Source organism: Hypanus sabinus, chromosome 9 (assembly GCF_030144855.1).
Source record: "Hypanus sabinus isolate sHypSab1 chromosome 9, sHypSab1.hap1, whole genome shotgun sequence".
NCBI lineage: Eukaryota > Metazoa > Chordata > Chondrichthyes > Myliobatiformes > Dasyatidae > Hypanus > Hypanus sabinus.
This window is the reverse complement of record NC_082714.1, coordinates 121,223,293-121,233,732: the sequence shown is the minus strand read 5'-3', so window position 1 is coordinate 121,233,732 and position 10,440 is coordinate 121,223,293.

Sequence of the window (10,440 nt, the reverse complement as noted above, 5' to 3'; positions counted from 1 at the left end):
CTAGTGAGGTGCCACCGGGCAAGCAGACAGCTAATACTGTTCTGTTGTTCAAGAAAGGCTCTTAGAAAATGCAGGAAAGGCTGATGCCTGTAACAGGTAAATTATTGGAATGTATTCTACGGGAAAGGATATACAAATAGGATACTCGGGCCATATAAGGGAGAGTCAATATGGTTTTGTGTGTGATCGGCTGAGCCTGAACAGTCTCACAGAGTTTATTAGGAGGCTACCAGGAAAGTTGACGAAGGAAATGCAGTTGACGTTGTCTGCATAGACTTTAGCAAGAATTTGGAAAAAGTCTTGCTTGGGAGGCTAGTCAAAGAGGTTCAGTTGCTTGGCATTCAGAATGAGATAGTAAATTGGATTCCACGTTGGCTTAGTGGGAGAAGCCAGACAGTGATATTAGATTGATGCCCCTCTGATTGGAGGCTTTTGACTGGTAGTAGGTTGCAGGGATCAGTGCTTGGTCTGTCGTTGTGTGATATCTAATATGGCTGATAACTTGTTTAAACTGGATTAGCAGATTTGTGGATAACAGCAAGATTAGAAGTGCAGTAGACAGCAAGGAAACTTGTCAAAGCCTGCAGTGGGATCTGGATCACCTGGAAAAATGGGCTGAAAAATGTCAGATGGAACTTAAGTTTGAGGTGTTGCACTTTGGCTGGACAAACCAGTGTAAGACTTGCACAGTGAATGGTAGGGCACTGAGGAGTGCAGTACAACAGACGGATCTAGGAATGCAGATACATAATTCCTTGAAAGGGGCATCAGAGGTAGATAGGGTTGTAAAGAAAACATTTGGTACATTGGCATTCATAATCAGAGTACTGAGTACGGGAGTTGGAATATTAAGTAGAAGTTCTCTAAGACATTGGTGAGACCTAATTTGGAGTATTGTGTGTAGTTCTGGTCAACTACCTACAGGAAAGATATCAATAAGAATGCAGAGAAAATTTACAGGGATGTTACCCAGACTTGAGAACCTGAGTTTAAGAGAAAGATTGAATTGGTTAGGACTTTATTTCCTGGAGCATAGGAGAATGAAAGGAGATTTGATACAAAATTATTAAAGGTATAGATGGGTAAATACAAACAGTCATTTTCCACTGAGTTTGCGTGAGATTAGAACTAGAGGTCATAGGTTAAAGGTGAAAGATGAACTATTTAAGGGAAACATGGCAGCAATCTTCTACACCCAAAGGGTGGTGCAAGGTGGAACCAGCTGCCAGTGGAAATGACGGTTGGGGGTTTGATTGCAATGTTTAAGAGATGTTTGATAACTACGTGAATTGGAGGAGCTTGGTGGACTATGGTGCAGGTGTGGATCAATGGAACCAGGCAGAATAACAGTTTGGCATGGATTAGGTGGGACAAGGGAGAAAGAGAGGAATTTAACTATTTTCACAGATGAGTTGAAAGAGGCAGCCACTTGGCGCTGCCTTAACTTTTCACCCCAGCCCACACACGCATCCCCTTCCACCCCAATCCTGAAGAGTCTTGTCCCGAACTGTCAGCTGCTTATTCCCATCCATAGATGCGGTCTGGCCTTCTGAGCTCTTCCAACACCTCTATGTTCCTTTTTTGTGATGAATCCAACAACTTAATCTAAAATGCATGATTGTCACCCTGATCATGGAAACTACATTGGGATTCTTCACCTGACAAAATGCTTGGACTACAGTTTTATCATGGCAATCACCCTGTTTCATTAGAGGAATATGTGCAATAGCTTCAATATCAATGCTAGTGATCTGCTAAATTATACCATTACAGAGTTAAAGGACTGCAAAGATGCCTGCATCATCTACAACATAACAGGCACCAATGACTGCTGATCGATCAATGCTTAATCAGCTCTGTTATCTCCATCAACATAGCCCCAAATCATCACCAGCAATTGTAAATTACTGTAAGAAGATCAAAAACAAAGCTGTCAAGAATACCACTCAGCTAGATTTTCTCATACAGTACCTCACAGAAATCCTGTTGACTCCAGACAACAGAAGCCACATATGAAGTCAATCATGATTGTCAGTTGTGAAGAAACTTTTGCTTATTCTACCAAGGAGAACCAGGATTGGCTTAATGAAAATGACATGGACATCGAGGAGCTAATTAACTACAGATGAAAAGATTTCCCGCATTACAAGTTCCACCATTGTCAAAGGAAAATGAACCCAGCTTTATAGGCACCTGAACACAGAGATCCACCAAAAACCCCATGACGGTTAAAACAGATGGTGGAAGGAAATGCTGAAGTGCATTCCTAATAGCAGTATCACATGCAGATTCTTAAAAGCTTCCTGTGGCGCAAACAATCAAGGCCCCACCCTACTCCACCAACAGTTATGACCGGAGATGGATTCAAAGATAGAGAGCCCCATAGTGGTGCCCCTCATCTCCAACTAATGTCCTGCAAGAGTGGAGATAATCTTCAAAACTAGGTACAAATGATTTAACCACATTCCCGAACAAAGGTCAATCAAATCTCACTAGTCGAGCTGTAGCATGCAGGTGACAATTAAGCTTGCATACAATTCAATACTGATATCCAAGATTTGGCAATTCATTCATTAAAGCATATGAGAAATGTATCTTACATTCAACAGCCACAAGGAAAAGATCTTGCACTAATGTGCCCTCTCTGCACTACATTGCTCTCCAACAATAAAGATTGATTCTGGAAAAGGTATACCACTTCCCGTCTCTGGGGAGCCATTTCTCACAAGAAGAGAAGTAATGATGAAGTTCACCATTCCTTTCAGTGTGCCAGTGCAGTATGATTAATTAATGAAGAAGGTGTTTGAAGATTTCAGTCCTAGCATTAAACTCTTGGTCTACGTGGCAACATTGAGCCTTGCTCTTCAAATACTTAGACCTGGACTACCAAGAGCATGTATCTCAATGGACTAGGAAAAAACACCAATATGGTCTCCACAAAATTGTACAAAACTCCACAAAACTGCGCTAGAGTACTCCCCCAGACTCAAGGTCCATCAGTGAGGTACTGGTTACTATATTGTATGCCAGCTACATTAAGCAGGCTGGATCATTCATATAAATAGTACCATATTCCAAAAAAAGTCTGATTATTCCCAACTTTGTCCTGGGAAGAGATAACCAGGCAGACAGACAATAAAATCCAAAGATGTCCACACATCTCTTGTGAAGAGTCTCACAATTTTCCTAAGAGGTGAAACCAGGATTGGCTTAATGAAAATCTTCTGTAAGTCTTCAGGACCCCATATCTCCTCCCGGACAGTAGTAACAAGAACAGGGCATCCCCAGATGGTGAGGGTCTTTAGTATTGAGTTCAACCTTCTCTTGAAGGTTTCCTCAATGGCGAGGAGAATTGCAGTCTCGATGGAGCTGGCTGAGTCTACAACCCTCTGCAACCTTGTCCAATCCTGCACATTGTGGCCTCCATACCAGGTGCTGATGCAACCAGTCAGAATGTTCTTACAGTACATCTGTAGCTATCTGAGATTTTACCAATAACAGTGGGTCACCTCAAATTTATGGATATAAAATTACATTTCCTTGATTCCTTTTGTGCCCAATGCATTTGGTACAAAACCTTACTGTACCCAATGACTGAGCATTTGCATCATTTGGAGTAGGGAATTCCAAAGAGTTGTATGTTGTGCTGCTGAAACAATGATCAAGAATATTAACTAAACTTCCCACATGAGATGCCTAATCTGAGCATTTCCTGAATTTTCTATTTTATTACATATTTTCTGCATCAGGAAAATTTCAACTTCACCCAGAGAGACAACCGTGAATAAAGTAATTCCTGTCCTAACTGCCTGACTCTTTAGCCTGCATCTATAGCCTCTGGTTCAAGATTCTACAGCCTGTGAAAACAGCTTCTCAGCACCTACTTTAATAATACCTTTCAGAATCTTATATGCTCAATAAAATCACATTTCATTCTCATCCCAGAAATCAGTTTAATGCATTCATGCTATTGTGACTAAGGCAAGTACATAATTCCATTTGGCTAATTGTTAAAACAAGAAAGATCACAGATGATGGAGATCTGGAACAACACACAAAATAGTCTGGAAGAACTCAGCAGGTCAGGAAGTGTTTTTCTTTTGGAAGGAAATGAACAGCTGATGTTTCAAGCCAAACCCTTCATCAGGCCTGGAAAGAAAGAGGGCAAAAGCCAGAATAAAAGGATGGGAGGAGGGAAAGGTGATGTGAATTAAAGTGAGGGGGGGAATAGGTAAGTGGGGAGTTAATTGGGAATGCCATAAGAAGCTTGAAGGTGATAAACGAAAGGGACATATAGCTGAAGAAGATGAAATATGATTGGAGAGGACAGTGGACTAACGAATAAAGGGATGGAAGGAACCAGAAGGAGGAAGGTGTAGGCCACGAGGGCAGAGGTGGGTAAAGAGAAGAGTAATGAAGCAAGAGGAATAAGGGCAGGGTACAAAGGGAAATGGTTACCATGAATTAAGGAAATTGATGCTAAGGGTCATGCCATAAGCTACTTACTGTCCCTTTACATCTGTTCTCCCAAAGTGCAATACCTTACACTTGGCCACATGAAACTTCATCTGCAATTTCTCTGCCCATATCTTCAATCCATCTGCATCTTGCTGTATCCTTTGGCAATCTTCTACATTATCAACCATGTCGCCAATCTTTGTATCAACTGCAAACATAAAGCATTGCTTTACCTTTTGCTCCAATTTGTAGCAAAATTAGGACAGGAAGAGAAAGGTACTACAGATGATATGGAAGCATCACAGTACTGATGCAGCAAATTTTCCTTACTATTAGTCTGTGCAAAAAGTCCAAGATTTAATTTTCTTTCTTAATTACTTTCTTATCAGCACATAATTGATTATTTATTAGCACTCTAACTTTCTGTCTTTCTCAAGGACTTATTGATCTCACAGATAATGAACATTTAATAATCTTGTTTTCTTCTTACAGAAGTGGATAACCACATTAACTCACACCACATTTACTCAAACTTTTCACCTTCCTTTGTCTCTGCCTCACAACTTACTTTCCCAATTACCATTGTATCAACAACAAATTTGGATGTATTATACCTAGCTCCTCCATCAAGTCTGTTAAGATAGGTTGTAAGTAGCTAAAGGCCCAATGCTGATTCCTGTGGCATTACCATGAATTACATTTTTCCAACTTGAACATAACCCATCTATCTCTATCTTCTTTCATCCCTGTTCACAAATCCACTATTATAATATGTTCCCAAAGCTTTATCTTTTGTGGTATCTTTTATGTATACTTCACTAAATAAGCTTTGTAAATCCAAGCACAATAAATTTAGAGATCCCCCTTTATTTATCCTGCTTTGTACATCTGTGAAAATCTTTAAGAAATTTGCTAAATTCGCTTTTTTCTTTCATAAGACTATACCTATCCATGCTCTCTATCTTTAATACATGAACCAGCATTTTCCCAGCAAGTATTATGATGATTGGCCTGTAGTTCCATATTTTTCCACCTTCCTGTTTTGAACAGTGTGTTATATTTGATATTTCAATTCTTCTTTAAAGTTGTAATGCAGCATTGTAATAAAAAACTAGCAAGTAACAAGAGTTTGTGGTACTGGAGTATATATGTTAGTTGGATTGAAAATTGGTTATCATGTAGGAGACAGAGAATTGGAATAAATGGGTCCTTTTTGGGCTGGAAGGATATAACTGATTCAGTGCCCTAAGCATTACTTCTTGACCCGCAATTATTTACTATTTATGGGAATGAATAAAATATTCAGGTTTGCTGATGATGTGAAAATACGGTATTTGTACTTTGCAACAAAATGTAAATAGGGTGAATGAGTAGGTGAAAACTAAGTAAATGGAGTTTAATGTGAAGAAGTATGGGCTCATGCAGTTTGAAAAGAGGAATCTGAAGGAAGACTGGTATCTAAATGGGTAAAAAGATTGCAGATGAACAAAGTACAGAAGGATCTATGTATTCATGGGCATGAATTACAAAAAAAAAATTAGCAGACAGGTGCAGCAATTGGCAAGGAAGGCACGCGGTCTATTGGCCTTTATTGAAAGAAGCTTAGAAATTAGGGATAGTGAAGCATTGCTCCAATTGTACAGGTTACTGGTGAAGTCACACTGTGCATAATTTCAGTTCTCTTATTTAAGGAGGAATATACTAATATGGGGAGAGCACAAAGGTGGTTCACTAATCAAGAGAAATTAGATTGATATTCTTTGGAGTTTAGAAAAATGAAGGGTGATTTATTGAATCATATAAGATTCCTAGGGAGCAGGGCAGGGTAGATGTTGAGATGTTTCCACTGATAAGAGGATCTCAAGCAAGAGGGCATAATTATCTGACTAGAGGATCATCATTGAGTGGTGTATAAGAACTTATTGCAGATAGTGGTAAATATCTGGGATTCCTTAGTCATTGTGTAGTGGAAGCAAGATATTTGCTGGTATGCAAGAAGTAGATAAATTCTATTGATTGACTATGGAATTAAAGACTGTGAGGAATTGGCATTCAAAAAGATGGGAGGCTTGGGAGAGATCAGCCATGATCATATTGAAAAGTCATATGACCTACCCTTGCTCTTATATTTTCTTATGCCCTTATTATTTTCAGTTCAATTTATCAGTCTAATTTGCTGAGTACTCAGAAAGTTTGTGTGTTTGCATATGCGTGTCTTCATTGGCATACACATGCATGTGAGAATATGCTTGGTCAGGAATTTATAACTCACTGACAGTAGATCAAATGAAGAGATTAGATTCTGTCCATTGCAATTGGTGAGTAAATAAAACATGTCTAGGTCATGGAGGGCTATTTGGCTTATCATCCTTTTAGTAGTGACGCTGGTAGTAATTTCACAAAATTCTTAGCACACACAGATAGTGCAAGTTACTGGAAAGAATCCAATAACTGATTGAATCTTTCCTGAACCTGCTAATCCATTTTATCTTGCCAGATGAGATAAAAAATAAAAGAATTGATCCTTCCAATATTTCTAAATCACTGTTTTAATTGAAGGAAATATATACCACAGAATTACTGAATGTCCAAATCAAAGCATACAAAGTTAATATGCTGAAAAGGTAAATAAAATACATTAGAGGTTAATTCAAATAAAGAATGGCAAAAGACCCACTCATTGTTTTAAATAGTTGCTTCATACAGCCAGATTCTCTTTCAACTTTATTTTAGTTACAAGCATCAGCAAGATGTCCAGTATTCTGAGTTACTTGGCGCTAGAGAAATTAGCATGCATTTCTTAAATTAGAAATACATTGTGGGAGCAGGATGTGATGGAATAGGTCAATGTTCAAAGAAAGACTAACTGCAAGAGAGTGAAAACCAAGCTACAATGCTCTACATGTTTTCATGTAAATAATGAGAAGAAAAGTGGTTTGAAGAAAGTAAAGCTGGATGGAGGACATCTGATTGGTAATTGGTTTATTATTGTCACATGCAAAAATCTTTGTCTTGAATGCAGATTATTTCATCACATCAGTACATCAAATTAGTGTAAAGGAAAAGCAATAATAGGATGCAAAATATAAGGCCATGACTAAGTAGACTGTTTTATCATCCAGGTCCATTCACTAGTATTATAACAGCAGGACGCAAGCTTTCCTTGAGCCTAGTGGTACGGCTCTTCAGCTTTTGTATCTTCTGGTTGATGGGAAAGGGATGAAGAAGAATGTCCAGGGTAGGAGTTTTTTTTTTATTATTATGTAAGTTGCTTAACCAAGGGAGTAAGAAATATAGAGAGACTCCATGGAGGGAAGATGGTTTTTGTGATGTGTCCACAACTCTTTGCAGTTTTGTGGGGCAGAACGATTGCCATACTAAGCTGAGACGCATCCAGATAGGATGCCTTCTATGATGCACCTGCAGAAGTTGTGAGGGTGAACAGGGACATGCCAAATGCCCTTGGCCTCCCGAGGAACTCAAGGAGCTAGATGTATGTTGATAAGAAGCAGAAAGAAAAAAAGAGGCCTAAACCAGAAAGAAAGATCCAGTGCGGGGAGGACTTTAACAGTCTGGGATGTATATCACAATCAGGTTAATTATCATTGGCATGTGTCATGAAATTGGTTAACTTAACAGCAGCAATTCAGAGCATTACATGATAATATAGAAAGATAAACAAACAAATAAATAAATTACAGTAAGTATATATATGTATGTTGAATAGGTTAAAATGGCTCAGGATAGCTCATCCTTTTGCAAGTTCATCAGATGAGTTTTTGTTGGATCAAATTGTAGAAAAACATAAGGGAGCTCTGGAGAGTTCTACTTTAAATTGGCCTGAAGCATTGTACAGTGTTTAAAAGCAATTCTTTACTGCATAAGACCGTTGATCAAACTTGTGGAAGCCATACTGTTACAGGGACTGATAAATGATGTCACAATATTGCGGCACATTAGAGTTCATTCAGAAGTCTAAGCACAAAAGTAGAAGCTCAGATTGGAGTCTTACAATTTTAAGTTGCTGTAGTCATGACTCTAGATATCACTGTTCAATCAGAATCAAGTTTATATCTCTGATATATGTCATGAAAATTGTTGTTTTGTGACAGCATTACAATGCAAGACTATCATTACTATAAGTCACAAAAATAAATAAATACATTGTGCAGAAGAAGAATAGCATGATAGTATTCTTGGGGTTCATGCACTGTTCAGAAATCTGATGGTGGAGGGGAAGAAGCTACTATTAAAACATTGAGAGTAGGTCTTTAGGCTCCTATACCTCCTCCCTGATGGTAGTAATAGGAAGAGGTCATATCCAGATGATAAGGGTCTTTAACAATGTCTGTCTGAGGTCTGTCTTCTTGAGGCACCACATTTTAAAGATGTTCTCAATAGTGGGGACAGCTTTTGCCCATAATGGAGCTGGCTGAGTCTACAACACTCTGCAGCCTTTTCCGATTCTGCCTATTGGAGTTTCCTTACCAGATGGTTATGTAATCGGTCAGAATGCTCTCACTGTACACTTGCATACATTTTCTGGAGTCTTTGGTGGTATCCCATATGTGGTCAATCTCCTAATGAAATACAGTCACTACTGTGCCTTCTTTGTGATTGCATCAATGTGTAAGGGAACTTGCAGGACATCACAGCAGTCCTTCAAATGTTTTTTAGAAGATGACTTCAACACCTGGGGTGTTGACCTGAGGTGTCTGTGATGGTTTATTTTTGAAGCTATTCCTTTCAGTTCTTCTGGGCCCAGAAGCATTTACAGTTGTCCTCCAAGGCAGTTCTCCGCTCCCCGTGCTGCAGCCATTTGGGAAATACCTTGGATGTAACAAGGATTCGCGAATCACCCAGGAGACACCAAAGGAATGCACAAGGATAGTTAGTTTAATTTTGCTCAGGTGATGTAATAAATAAATTTACAAAATTGGGTAGGGATGTGATTTTCTGGTGGTTTTATTTTTGAATTGTTGAAAAGAGAGGTATGGGATGAGAATGATAGGTAAAAGGGAAGTATGGGATAGTTTGTGATTGGGAGGGAGGGCTGACGTTGGTGATACCACTTGTAGATTTAAGCAAGGCCACTACATTTTTATTTACATTCTGTTATACATTCTTCTTATATTTTTCCTTATTCTGATGCTTTTTTTCATCATTTATTTATTTATTGATATACAGCATGGAATAAGCCCTTCCAGTCCCCAATTTAACCCTAGCCTAATCTTGGGACAATTTACAGTGATCAATTAATCTACTAACTAGAACATCTTTGGACTGTGGGAGGAAACCAAAGCACTCTAAGAAAACCCATACATTCCATGGGGAGGATGTCAGATAATAACTCATCAGGGGTTATTGATAAGTTTGTGGCCTAAGGTAGAAGGAGATGTGTTATTAACTTCAAATTTTCTGCATAGTTCAAAGAGTTGACCTGCATGTGCATGTAATGTGAGCTGTGTAACTCATCTCCTTCTACCTTAGGCCTCAAACTTATGAATTACCCATCTATGGACACTTTCTGGAGGTCCAAGATCCTTATGCTCCAAGACCACTGGATTAAGTGTAAATGTAGGAGGGAACTATGTTGAAAAATAAATATTCTAGATTTTCTAAAATTGACTCCTTCTACCTTAGGCCACAAACTTATCAATCACCCCTCCTATTATGTCTTGTGACCACTGTCACTATAGACATGCTGTTCCTCCCTGCAGCAGAAAGATGAGCCATACCAATCGTGGATAACCCTCTTTCCCCTTTGCTAGGTTTTGACTTAGAGTGTTAAGAAAGGCGGCACAGAAGAGTTCTGCACACAACTTTCTAAGGATCAGGGAGTCTTTAGAAAGTACATATTTGGATTGCATTTCAAAGACATTAACTTTGCAAAGAAGTCCCCTTGTTATGCCAACATTCTAAGCGAAATAAAGGTTTGTACTATATCTTGAGGACAGCCTGAAAAGGTACACAATTAATGTA